Below are 10,000 nucleotides of genomic sequence, written 5' to 3' on the forward strand. Positions count from 1 at the left end.
AGTATGCATGTATTATGTGACTGCATGATTTATATGCCATGATATTATGCTGCATTCATTTGCATCTTGTTGTATCTCTTTCGAGATGTCTGTTAGTAGGGTTGTACCCTATCCTGTTAGTGGATGGACTTCCATCGATTTGGGTCCGGCGTATCCACGGTTATCTTGGTATGGGAGCCACCTCCTGAAGCGACGGCACAGTGTGCTACATACCAGGGCCCGGTCTGTCTCTGTTATCTGATCCTTGACCTTGAGTCTATAGGGAGTTCACTTTGCATGCATGTATACTCATACTCTCGTGCTAAGCCTTTTATGCTCACGTCTCGTACTCTGTATTTTATGGACACCCTATTCCATGGGGCAGGTTTGCGATTGGACGAGGAGGGTGGATCCAGGAGGGGCTAGTCAGTGGTTGGCCAGCTGGAGCTTCGCTTAGGTTTTATTCTGTTGTTTGGGTTGATACAGCTATTTCGATTTGGTTGTATATTATTGGATAAATTACAGATTCCTTTACTTGGGATTGTATATTGTTTATGGTTTCCGCAGTTTATTCTGATATCTGTTTAATTAAGTTAATTGCATGCCTAAGTTCTGTTTAGTAGGTGATCCGGGTAAGGGTCACTACATTTATGGTATCAGAGCATGCAAAAGAATTCTTGGGATTTAGTCTCATCATGAGATATTTTTGTAGATGGAAAATCGTGATGACCGGAGTTCTCATGGCAGTGTTGATGGGCGTTGGGGTGATGCCGACCGGGAGCCTCGTCGAGAACGGCGTCATCGTCATCATGACGACGAGCGTTTCACTGTGCGTCGATTCTTAGCTATGAGTCCTAAGCCCTTAGTTGGAGGTGAGTCTCTGGAGGATGCGGAGAACTGGTTAGACCGCATGGAGACGACTTTTCAGACTTTCCAATGCACCGAGGAGCAGAAGGTGGAGACCATTGGCTATCTTCTGGATGGGCGTGCGCGCAGGTGGTGGAGGTTTACTTCTGCACCTTTTGTTGCGGTGAGAGGAGTGGCCACCTGGGCCGAGTTCCGCACAGCTTTCCAAAAGCGGTATTTTCCTCCGGCACTCCGTCAGTCAAAGGCAGGCGAGCTACTGAGTCTGCGACAGGGAGCCATGTCTATCGATGAGTATCAGCAGAGGTTCTTTGATCTGCTATCCTATTGCCCCGAGATTGCTGCTAGCTCAGAGATGAAGTATAATCTATTCCTTCAGGGCCTTAACCCTGAGATCCATGACCGTGTGGCGGTTGGCGATGACATGTCCTACGAGGGTTTGTTGAGCCGTTGTCACCAGGCGGAGGACAGCATTTGGCGGAACAGGTCTTTCCCTCAGTCGAGGCCTGCTAGTTCTTTGGGTCCCCGTGCCCAAACTTTCAAGAAGTCTGGATCTTCTTCTTCCTCTAGTTCTGGAGGTGTTGTCCGTTTTGGTAAGAAGGACAAGTATGATCACTGTGGGAAGAACCATCCATCCGACAAGTGCCGCAGAGCTTCTGGAGCTTGTTTCCGTTGTGGAGAGACTGGTCATATCCGGAGGGATTGTCCACTGTCTGGGGGAGGCGGTTCTGGTTCTGGTTCAGGATCGGGTTCTCAGGCCACCGTTCAGCAGAGGTTGCAGGGACAGTCTGCTGGGAGTTCTCATTTGAGGCCACGAGCTTCTGGCCAGGTGTTTGTCCTGAGACATGATCAGGCAGTGGAGGAGAATGAGAAAGTCATCGCAGGTACATTTCTGCTTTATGGTATACCTGCTCTTGTACTTATTGACACTGGTGCATCTCATTCCTTTATTTTTGCACATTTTGTTAAGAGGCATAAGTTGCCATGCATTGCACTAGACGTAGTAATGTCTGTTTCTACTCCGACGGGCCAATCTGCTTTGGCTAAGCGTCTAGTGATGGGTTGCCCTTTAAAGTTCGAAGGGAACATTCTGTTAGAGAATCTCATGGTCTTGGCGATGGATGACTTTGATTGCATTTAGGGAATTGATATGTTGACTACCTATCGAGCTTCAGTGGACTGCTATCAGAGATTAGTACGCTTTCATCCGGAGGGGAGTGAGAGCTGGTTTTTCTATGGTGAGGGAGCGCGAACCCCGATGCCTTTGGTATCAGCTTTGAGAGCCTGTCGAGCTTTAGAGTCTGGCGGGGAAGGCTACCTTATCTATGCAGTAGATTTGTCCGCTGAGAGCATTGGGATAGAGAGCATTCCTGTTGTGGATGAATTTCCAGATGTATTTCCTGATGAGATTCCGGGTTTTCCTCCTGCTAGGGAATTCGAGTTTGGCATAGAGTTGATGCCGGGTACTTCACCTATTTCTAGAGCACCGTATCGTCTGGCTCCGTCAGAGATGCGTGAGTTGAAGAATCAGCTACAGGATCTTTTGGACAAGGGGTACATTCGTCCTAGTGTATCTCCTTGGGGAGCTCCTGTTCTCTTCGTGAAGAAGAAGGATGGGTCGATACGGCTGTGCATTGACTATCGGCAGCTGAATCGAGTCACTGTGCAGAACAAGAATCCGTTGCCTCGTATTGATGACTTGTTTGACCAGCTGCAGGGCACATCAGTTTACTCGAAGATTGACTTGAGATCTGGGTATCATCAGTTGAGAGTCCGTGATCAGGACGTAGCCAAAACTGTTGGAAAACGCGGCTCTCTGATCAATCACGATTGATACCCGGTGCAGCGGAAGTTTAAATTTTTTATCATGGAACAATTCCATGGTGTGGGTATCAACCATTCAACGATTAAATTATTGTGTGTGTAAAATTCAAATAACAATTAATTAAATTTTACCTTCAATCTCGAAGCGAGATTAATGGACACCACACAGATTTCTCTGCGCTTCTTGTATCTCCCAGGAACTGATGAACTCCTTCAATCAGGTCCACGAATGGGGTTTAAATCCCTCTGATAGATTGCACTAGAAAATCTATCAGAAGTTTTTCTGCGAAGAGATTAAACGAATCTGATTCGTTATTCCTGACTGCAATTCAAAATCACAGACCGAAATTTCTCGGGCAGAGAACAGGGAGGGGACGGCCGAAAACTTTTGAGAGAGAGGAGGGTTTCGATTTTCTGTCTCAAAAATTATGAGCTGTTGTGTCTAATTTCTGTACTGCAATAACTTATTTATAATGCAGGCCACTAACACCTTAGGGCCCATTAGTCATAAGTTGAGGCCCGACAAGCAAAGCCCGCTCGTTCAGAAATTAATATAAAATTCATCGTGACTCCAATTGATAAACCGATTTCACCAATGTGCACAGAAACCATTTCTGCACATTTTAAAGTCAAAATAAATTTTCCTGAATCCGAATTCAGTGGTTTCCAAAAATGTCCATCCCTATGTCATTTTAGGAAATCCTACTCCCTTACTCTTATTTAAGAAGTCCAACTCCTTAGTTCATTAAATTTAACTCTTTAAATTTAACTATCTCAACGGGGATCAAAACTCCATTACACTGTGTGACCCTCAATGGTTCAGGGATACAGCTAGTCGTGGGCTCACAACTCCTTGTGACTCGGAACAACGATTTCCGACTTGCCCAACGAATCATGGTAAAGCGCCTAGCAACATCGCCCCATGATTCCCTAGGTATCACTGATAGTGCCTACAAGAACCAGTAGATTTTGGTTAGCGTACAGTACGGTCCCTTCATCCATATATCCCGATCGAATCAACAACCATTGGTATATCGAGAGTCGCTCAAGATTCGGTAACTATGCAATACATCTTGAAGATCAAATTAGTGACATCGCATGTGCTACTAAGAAACCATTTCTTAAATCACATCAAGTACTCTGGCCAGAGATTTGTCACACTAATATCTCCTCAGATCGCATAGGATATCCACACTCGCAAGTATGTGGTGAATCCTTGACAACAATGCATCGACTCCTATATGTGTCGTAACTGTACCCAATCCCGACACCTGATGACCCCCATAGAGTCGGTAAACGAGTCAAAGCACAACACTAGCATATAGAGTCTCCATGATGTTTCAAGTCGTAAGGACTAATGGTGTACAACCAAAACCGCGGACTTTATCCACTCGATAAGTGATAACCACTTGGAAAGTCCGGATAGGGTAGTTCGATTATTCATCCTATGAATATCCATTTGCATGCTTCGAACATCTCCATGTTCCCTACCAATGAAACGTGGTACTCCGCATCGCAAATGCTAGTCTCAAACTCGAGCGATCCTTATCCTTATTATCGGACGGCTCAATCGACTAGGAACAGTTTAGAATATACAGTGACTATAAGATGTATTTCATGATAGACATCTCCATGTTCTACCACATCTTACATACACTATAGTATATTCAAGGTCTTTATCAAAACAACAATAGTATATCACAATATAACAATATGAAGTAATATAAAGTCATTGCCATAAAAGTGTAAATAATATTAAACAAAAGATTGTTTATACAAAGAGTCATCAAAGCCCATAGCCACACAGTTGGCTCACTGGGCACCCACTCTTACAAAAACTGCATTCCGTACTCGCTATGGGCATTACGAGTTCCTAGTGATGCCATTTGGTTTGATTAATGCACCGGCTATATTCATGGATCTGATGAACCGTGTCTTCAGGAAGTATTTGGACAAGTTTGTCGTGGTCTTTATTGACGACATCTTGGTGTATTCGCGTAATACGGAAGATCATGTTTCTCACTTGCGGTTAGTACTACAGACTCTTCGAGATGAGCAGTTGTACACCAAGCTGAGAAAGTGTGAGTTTTGGATGGATAGAGTGGTCTTTCTTGGCCATATCATATCCAGGGAAGGGATTTCTGTTGATCCAAGCAAGATTGAAGCGGTACTTAATTGGTCACGCCCGACGACAGTTGCTGAGATCCATAGTTTTCTGGGTCTAGCAGGGTATTATCATCGCTTCATTCTGAACTTCTCTCAGTTAGCTCGACCATTGACGCAGCTTACCCGCAAGGGTGTGGATTTCGAGTGGTCCTCCGAGTGTGAGGAGAATTTCCGTGAGCTTCGACGGCGGTTAACTTCTGCGCCGGTGTTGGCATTACCGTCCGGATCTGGAGGGTATGTGGTATACACGGATGCTTCTCTTCAGGGGTTAGGTTGTGTCCTGACTCAGAATGGGCATGTGCTTGCATACGCTTCTAGACTGCTGAAGCTTCACGAGGACAACTACCCAGTCCATGATTTGGAATTGGCAGCCATTGTGTTCACTTTGAAGATCTGGCGTCATTATCTGTATGGCGAGAAATTTGAGATCTTCACCGACCATAAGAGTCTCAAGTATTTGTTCACTCATGCGGAGTTGAACATGAGGCAGAGACGTTGGATGGACTTGCTTAAGGACTATGATTGCGAGATTAAGTACCATCCGGGAGCTGCTAATCTCACCGCTGATGCTTTGAGTCGCAAGGTGCGACTATCCGCACTTCAGACTTGTTCGATGTCTAGTGCGATCAGTGACTGTTGTACTTCAGGTTATACCTTCAAACATAAGAAAGGTATGCAGAGTATCCAGATGTTTGCGATATTATCTGAGCCAGCCTTGTATTCGCAGATCCGAGTTGCTCAGATGTCTGATTTGAAGACCCAGCGTTTAGCTCGTCTAGCTAACGAAGGTAGCTCGTCTGGATTTCATTATCAGTCAGATGGCTTTCTGTGTTTGTCTGGTAGACTTGTGATTCCGCAGGATGAAGAGTTGCGAGAGGAGATTTTGTCTCAGGCACATCGCACTAAGTTGAGTATTCATCCTGGGAGCAACAAGATGTACAAGGATCTACGTACTCATTTCTGGTGGAAGGGAATGAAATGCAGTGTTTATCAGTTTGTTTCGAGATGTTTGGTGTGTCAACAGGTCAAGGCAGAGCACCGACGACCTGGAGGATTGCTTCACAGTCTGCCTATTCCTGAATGGAAATGGGAGTTTATCACAATGGACTTTGTGACCCATTTGCCGTTATCCCCGAGGAACTGTGGTGGACCGACTCACTAAGTCAGCGCATTTCATTGCCTATAGCCGAGAGTACTCTGTGGATCGCATGACACGGATGTACATTCAGGAGATCGTTCGATTTCATGGAGTGCCTGTGAGCATTGTCAGCGATCGGGACCCCAGGTTTACTTCTAGATTCTGGGGGAGTGTTCACCGTGCGATGGGTACTACTCTCAGTCTGAGTACAGCCTATCATCCGAAGACTGATGGTCAGTCAGAGCGCACTATCCGTACGTTAAAGGATATGCTTAGAGCGTGCGTCATGGATTTTGGTTCAGCCTGGCAGGATCATTTGCCGTTGATCGAGTTCGCTTACAACAACAACTATCACACTAATATTGGGATGGCACCTTTTGAGGCGTTGTATGGGCGACGTTGTCGTACTCCACTCTTTTGGGAAGAAGTGGGGGAGAGACAGGCTGAGGGACTGGAGTTTATCCAGCAGGCGATAGATATTGTTGATCAAATCAAGAAACGGATTAAGACTGCACAGGATCGTCAGGCCAGTTCTTCAGGAGACAATTCTAATAATTAGTAAGAAATGGACACAAAATATCCATCTCAAAATTCGGTGTTCCACATCTCTGTTCGATATGTTCGTTCAACTACAAATCACTGAATTTCGGTTCTCAATCGAATTCTAATTCTCATCGCAAACAATATCTGATCTGCTAGCTCAAGCAGATGGTGGAACTCGGATCCGAAATTAAAATACAGTTCATATTTCAAGTAATTCATGCTTTAAATTTTAAATCACATAATCATGTAATTTCAAGTAATTTACAAATAATAAAGCATGCTTTCAATCAAATCAAGTAATCGTGATTCGAAAATTAAATCACAACTCATGTAATTCAATTAATTCAAGAATCAACAAATTATGCTCGCAAGTATTTAAATAATCATTTAAATAAATCAATCACATGCGAGAATTCAATTCATGCAGACTCAATCTACCCCGCTCACTCTAGTTCAATTCCAAGAATCTTATCGCTTTGATACCACTTAATGTGAGACCCCGTTTCTAATCTTCTATTCTCGAATAATTACACAAAATCGAACACGAAGAGCCGCGTAAAATCGAATCAAATTTTTTTTTTTTTTTTAAAAGAGAGCCTTGCGCCCGCGCGAGGTCATCACCTCGCGCGCGCGCAGGCTACGCGAGCAGAGGCTAGCGGAAATGCTTGCGCGCGCGCGAGAGGAAAGCTCGCGCGCGCGCGGACAAAAACTCCCGAGCCTCTCCAGGCTCCTCGCGCGCGCGCGAGGTGATGCCTCGCCCGCGCGCAGGCAAAATGGACAGAGAGGGAGGGAGATCCTGGGAAATCAACAAAAGCAATTCTAAAAATTCCAAGACTCAAATACAATACAAATCCATATTTAGAACATACAACGGGTTCTAAGCTCTGCCCAACAATTACAACCAAAAGTCGAGTTCTAGAATAGAGTTCAAAAGACTCAACAAAACTGATACAAGTTCAACGAACTCGACCCTACGACGCGGAGTCTCACTTCTATCAATCTCACCCCGAGCTAACCAAGATGACTCGGTCCAGCTCCTGATCCTCCTGTTGCCAAGTACACATACAAACAAAGACAACAGCCGGATAAACCGGTTAGAAATATAATTTCTAAGTAAAAGGGACAAATAAAGCAATTTCAAATAATATAACAATTCATGCTATATAAAACAACGAGTCAATTAATTCAAAAGGGCACATCAGCTATCAACTCGAAATGCATTAAAATGCAATGCATGACTTCAAAACTCGGGATTATCTAATCGGATAATCGAATATCAATCGGTACTCGGTTGGGATCCCAGGGTCAAGGTTTCACGAACAACTCACCGACACACCCATTCGGGGTGGATGTCGCTCAACTCAGACCCCTAGACTTCAGAGAAACTATAAGAAGCATTCTAGCAATTGGAAAAACTCGAAATCCAAAGCCACTTCAATATAGCTCCCTAAATCGTCTAAATTCAAAACGAATCGAATCTTCGGATCAAGATGTATGCAAATGAAACTAAACTAATTCCATTTAAAATCAAATAATTCGAAAAGCATTCGAGTATGTGATTTCTTTCGGGCACTCGAATTAATTCAAATTCGAGTTAATCGTCCCGTTCATTCAATCGTCGTCTTTTTACCTTTCAAGTTCGTCGAGGATTCAATCTGAAAATAACAACGAACTCTAATAAATAATCAATCGAATCAAAACAATCAAAGCAAAGAAACTCAATCAATATCGAATCAAAACCAGTCGAGCCATCTCAAGAAGTTCAATACTATACTGTTCTTCAATTCTGAATCGATTCAACTCCCAAGTTCGATCCAAATCCAAAACATCAATCCAAATCTGAAAATGAAGATTATACAGATTCGATGTCAATTCATCAACTCAAACAATTCCAGAAATCAAACCGAAACAAACAACTGATAGTCCAAAACTCGATTTCGACGGCATAACGGCTATAAACGGTCAAACCAAAAATCCTCAACATCATCAAACCATTCCAAACAACTCATATCATCTTCCAATCCATCAAAACACAACAAAATCCAACAAAATCCAAAGACCCATTTTCGAAATTAGGCTCCAAAAATCATATAAAATCCAAACATTGTTCTTTTTCCGAACCGACTTCGAATACACGATCTATGCTAGCTCAAGCACAACATACCCGAAAATTATCAAATTCTGACAACCCAACAAAATTCAAAGTTCGTGGATCGTAACAAAACTTACGTCAGAATGAAGCCTTCGTTGCGGTGATCGTGAATCTCAACTCGAATCTGAAATCTAACGATCGGATCGAGCGAATCGGACGGAAGAAAAGATTGAAGAAGTCGCCTCTCATGGCTTCCGCTTCAGCACGTACGAAAATGGAGAGGGAGGAGAGGGAGAAGGAGATGAAGTGATGGTGATGTGATGGGGAGGACCACTTGCAAGGATAATAATAATAATAAGTCCAATCTTGCATTTCGGTCCCTGAAAATCCCAATTAAATCAATTCAATCTCGGCTCAATCAATCTCCCTTAATTCGAAAATAAATAATAATCAACTCTGTTAATCTTGAAATAATTAATTTCAGGGCCTTACAGCTGGCCTCCGTGCTAATGAGCTGAAATCCAATCTATTCATGGCAGCTGTCAAAGAACCAGATCGCAGTGAAATCATGCGGTTAAGTGGGTACCAGATTGGATCGTTTCCTTTTAGGTACCTTGGTATTCCACTTGCCGCTGGCAGACTCAGGGAAGGAGATTATAGTGGCCTGGTTGATGGGATTGCAAAGAAAATAGCCTCTTGGCCCAGACATACTCTATCCTATGCAGGGAAACTTGAGTTACTTCGATCTGTGGTTCAAGGGGTTGAGTGTTATTGGCTCTCTATTCTCCCTGTCTCTTGTGGAGTCATTGACAAAATTGACAAGATATGCAGGAACTTTATGTGGACTAGCAAACATCCTCCGATTGCTTGGAGGAAAGTTTGCTCACCTTTTGAGGATGGGGGTTTGGGTCTTTGTGACTTGAGAATTTGGAATAAGACCCTATTAGCTAAAACACTCTGGGACATTCACAAAAAGAAAGACACACTGTGGGTGAAATGGATCAACCATTACTATTGGGATAACTTAGAGGACTGGAGAGCCCGAAAAGATGACAACATCTTTTGCAATCCCATCAACCAGAGATGAGCTCGCTGTTAGATTCAACGGTTGGACTAATGCGGCTCTGCAATTGGATAATTGGTTTCAAAAGAGGGATGGACTTACACTTCTCTATTAAAGCTTCTTTGAAGGTGCGGGGAGATGGCCTTGGAAGCCAATTGTCTGGAAACCTTACATCCTTCCTAAGCATAGAATTATTTTCTGGCTTGTTGCCCATGGTAAATGCCTTACAAAGGACCGTCAACCGTATATTCAGGACCAATCTTGTGGGTTCTGTGGGGTTGTGAATGAGAATGCCCAACATGTTTTCTTCAAATGCACAGTCTCCCGGAAG

The 10,000-nt window shown here is 43.6% G+C and overlaps 1 pseudogene; it reads left to right on the forward strand.

Annotated features, from left to right (window-relative positions):
- The first annotated feature begins 9,689 nt into the window (after window positions 1-9,689).
- Window positions 9,690-10,000, forward strand: part of LOC140870610 (uncharacterized) — an 8,098-nt pseudogene continuing 7,787 nt past the window's right edge.

The sequence above is a fragment of the Henckelia pumila genome, unplaced genomic scaffold (genome assembly GCF_033568475.1).
Source record: "Henckelia pumila isolate YLH828 unplaced genomic scaffold, ASM3356847v2 CTG_111:::fragment_3, whole genome shotgun sequence".
In the NCBI taxonomy this organism is placed as follows: domain Eukaryota; kingdom Viridiplantae; phylum Streptophyta; class Magnoliopsida; order Lamiales; family Gesneriaceae; genus Henckelia; species Henckelia pumila.